Source organism: Chrysochloris asiatica, unplaced genomic scaffold (genome assembly GCF_000296735.1).
Source record: "Chrysochloris asiatica unplaced genomic scaffold, ChrAsi1.0 scaffold00119, whole genome shotgun sequence".
In the NCBI taxonomy this organism is placed as follows: domain Eukaryota; kingdom Metazoa; phylum Chordata; class Mammalia; order Afrosoricida; family Chrysochloridae; genus Chrysochloris; species Chrysochloris asiatica.
In genome coordinates this window covers 9,048,493-9,052,881 of record NW_006408637.1, presented here as the reverse complement: position 1 = coordinate 9,052,881, position 4,389 = coordinate 9,048,493, and positions in this window count along the sequence as shown.

Below are 4,389 nucleotides of genomic sequence, written 5' to 3'. Positions count from 1 at the left end.
GGCACTTTCAGTGTTCTTCTCCAACACCACAACTCAAAGGCATCAATTCTTCTACGATCTTCCTTATTCACTGTCCAGCTTTTGCATCCATATGAGGCTATTGAAAACACCATGGCCTGGGTCAGGCGCACCTTAGTCCTCAAGATGACATCTCTGCTCTTCAATACTTTAACAAGTTCCTGTGCAGCAGATTTGCCCAACGCAATATGTCGTCTGATCTTGACATTTAGGTAGTAGTTACTACCTAAATTTGGGTAATTACATCTCCATACAACAAGCACTGAATTGAGAACCACAAGGTCCATGGTTCAAGCCCACCAATCACTCTGCACGAGAAAGATGCGGCTTTCTGCTCCCATGAAGCCTCAGAAACTCAGTGCAGGGTCGCAATGAGTCAGAACAGACTTGATGGCACTTAACAACATCTGATTGGTAGGAGATTACATGCATTTCTAAAGCTACTGATTTTTTTTTTTTTTTTAAGTTACACAGCAATAATTAAATTGGTTACATGTGACCTCAAAACACTCATGAGACCCTCCTTGCATTACTGCAGGGAGGACATGTGTGATTCTATAGTTGTTTTCTAGTAAGCATTTCTTCTAAGAATTGTTTTAGACCAGCTTCTTAAGCAGTAAGCAAAACCCTTAAGTAATCATGACTTCATTACTCTCTGAAATTGTTTACTAAGTAATTTTCTCAGGGTTGACTAGACAGCACTTAACAACAACAGTGGAGAGTTACAGGAGCGAAGGGCACTTTCCTGATGCAGAGGTAACTTTTTTTTTTTTTTTTAAGGTTTTATTGTGAATTATGTGATAGTTTACATGGGAGAACATTAGCTTTACATTCATCTTATCATATATCGTTTCATTGCCATGGTTTCAATCCCCTCCATCCATCATCAACCAACCAGAGGGTATATCCTGCAAGCCTGCCCACTGGTCATCAGCACATAGCCCCTCTCCTTCTCTGTGTCTAAAGTCCCCAGCTGCTGCATCTCTCCACCATCGTCTCTGCCTCTATCTCAGGCATCACTGCTTCTCTGGGTAGGGTTCCGCTCTCCGCTCTTCTCCCTTGATGGTCCCAGGGACCTTCGCTCACAGACTGCAAAGTTAATCACTCCCCTCCTTGCTACAAAATGTCTACCTTTACATTTCGAACCCTCACAATCAGTCCTGATAACAATTATTCACTATTTTATTACAAGAGACCTATCCGCGTTTCTTTTTATCAGCCTCACCTAGGCAGATTGGATACTACTCAGTGGAGATTCTACCTTCCTCCACACCCTCTGGATCTAGACTCCCTCTTGAAAGCTTGTAAGCCAGTCACTTCTTGCCTTTGTAGCCCCCACCAGAGGTTACTTTTAATTCAAAAATGAAGTTTTAGCCTCAGACGTTAGCATCGCTACAGTCTTGTGCTGGGACTCCTACTTTAGGGTGCTCTTACTCAGTTTGCATAGTAGTTACTCAATAAATGTGTGCAGAAGAAATACCAAAAATAAGAAAACAGAATCATCTAAACTTATCCAAATATCCAGAGATGAAAGACAAAAATTTAAATCTCCTCAGTATCTAATAACCCAAATCTTTCACAAATTTTTCAATGAGTTGAATCACACAGATCCTGCTTAAGTGGTTGGATTATTACTACATTCTGGCCTTTTTACTTCTATTCATGTAATTCCTCCTTCCAAGCTTCCCTATTATTCCTGGCTAACTTTCATACTCATACACCAAATTTCAACTTTCCTAAGCCAAAGTGATGTATCAGGGTCCTTGCCAATAATCCATGTAATACACTTAGTACAAGTGCTTGGCATATTGTAAAAGCTCAACAAATGTTGGCTAATGACAATTATGTTGTAATATGCTTTAGGGTTTTTTTTTCTTTTCTTTTGAGGGTTGCCTGTTTGTAAAATCAGATGTGTGGATGACATTTTGGAGAGTACAATTAAAATCTCTTATGTGAGACACTTAAGACGGGAAGAGGTCAAAAGACATCTGATGTTGTTAGTGCAGTCGTGTTGGTTCCAACTCACAGAAACTTTCTATAATGTTTCTGAGGCTATAAACCTTTGCAGGAGCAGAAAGCCTCATCTTTTTTCCTCAGATCTGCTGGTGGACTCAAGACATTGACCTTGTGGTTTGAAGTCCTACGTATCCTACAGAGCCACCAAGATAGAAAAGAGAGGGGTTTATATCAAGGAAATTAGAGAGTCCTGGTGTGGTGCTGTGGGCCAATGTGTCAGACTGCAAAGTCATTTGAACTGCAAGGTTGGTGATTCAAGCTCACCAGCTGCTCCTTGGAATCCCTATACAGGGTCACTGTGGGTTGGAACCAACTCTATGACACTTAACAACAACTACAAAATCAAGGAAATGACTCACACCATTGTAGAGGTGGGCAAGTTACAAGTCTGGGAGTCTCGTGCCTTGCCTAGCTGATAAACCCAAGTCTGCAGGTCAGATTACAGGCTTCTGGCTGCACAGGAGAATGAGTCCAGGGCAGGCAGGTAAGATAGCAGGCTGCTGATGACTCCCTAGATCCGAAAGCAATATAGCAGGCTGCTGGCTCAAGCCCAAAACACTTCAGGTCAGATGATGAGTCAGATGGAGGACCCAGAAGCATCAAATACAGGTACTGGGGTTTGGTTTTTTTTTTTTAAGTGACTGGTAGTGATAATTAAGTTATGTGGAGTCGGTTCTGACTCATAGCGACCCTGTATCGGGTTTCCAAGACTGTAAAACTTTACAGGAGCCCAAAGCCTCATATTTCTCCCGTGGAACCGCTGGTAGTTTCAAATTGCTGGAAGTGATATTAACAGCCCAACTCATAACCACTATGCTACCAGAGCATTATTTTTCTTTTTAAAATTAAATAAAAATTTCAATCAAATTACTATATTGACTAATTTGTTTGAAATTAAAGTACATTTTACACTTGATGACAAGTGTGTGTTTTTATAAATGAGCTGGGGCACCAATTTGGACAATGTTGAGGAGTGAAAACATCTTTCTTAGCATCTTCTGCTCAGCCAGGGTGTCTTGGATGCATTTGCCTGGTAACGCTGGGACTTGGGGCCTTCAGGCCTATGTCTGTGTGTCATCTAAAGCACCTTCTGTTGTCATCCATTCACTCAGCAAATACATATTGAATATTCATTGTTATTGTTGTTAAGTGCCATTGAGTCGATTCCAACCCATAGCAACCCCGTATAGGGTTTCCAAGGAGCAGCTGGGAAGCTTGAACCACCAACTTTGCAGTCTGATGCATTAGCCCACATTGCCACATCAGACCTCCATGAGTATTCATTAGATGCCATGAAATGCTACATCCCACCTTTGTTTACCATCCTGCTCATGTGCTCAACATAGTTGGTGGCATCTGAAAAGCTTTTAGATCATTTCCAGTATGAGTGAATAGAAATTCGTTTTCCCCTAGCTCAGGAAGAAGAAGTAAACAGCAAAAGATAAAGAATACCCTTTGCTACAATAACCCTTGATATATACACTGATTTACGGTACCTGGCACTTTGAGACCCATTATCCACCTCATCTCTCTCCCAGACTTACTCTTTGGCTGTCAAGGGGAGATTCCTGGAGACTGGCCACCATCATGACCCCATCCATTATTACTCACACTAAATAAATTGAGATGACATTTGTTTTTTATGAAGCCAATAGCATTGTATAGAGCCATAGAGGAATATCAAGAGTCGGCATCATCTCTCATTTGCAAGGTCACAGGAATGTGAGGGAATCCTGGTGTGGCACTGTGGTTTAATGTGCTGGACTGCTAAGTCAGTTTGAACTGCAAAGTCGGCAGTTCAAGATCACCAACCACTCCTCAGAAACCCTATATAGGGTCACTATGGATTAAAACTGACTTGACAGTACTTAACAACAACAACAAGGGAAGTAAATGCTTGGCAGGTTGCTTGAACTACCAGCCATGGTGATGAAAGTGTCTCCTAGTCACTGCATCACAAGGAAAATGCTCCCAGTTTCTCCAGATTTATTAAGGGACATGTTGGGTTACAACAAAAGTAGCAAAAATAAGGGCTTGCTCAATATTAAAGCAACTTAATCCCCAAACGTCCTACATTAGGGAACTGAGGCAGCTGGCTGACTTCAAATGTGAATGAGGCTTATTATGGGGAAAGGTCTGAACAACATGGGCTATCATGGATTGTAAAGGGACACAGGGAACAGTAAGAGAGCCCTACTGAATAAGGGGGCCATGAGTTAATCCTGTCCTCTACGTGTAGTTGTTGTTGTTGTTGTTAGGTGCCATCGAGTCAGGACTGACCCATAGCAACCTTATGCACAGCAGAACGAAACACTGCCCAATCCTGGGCCAACCTCACTATTGTTGCCACACTTG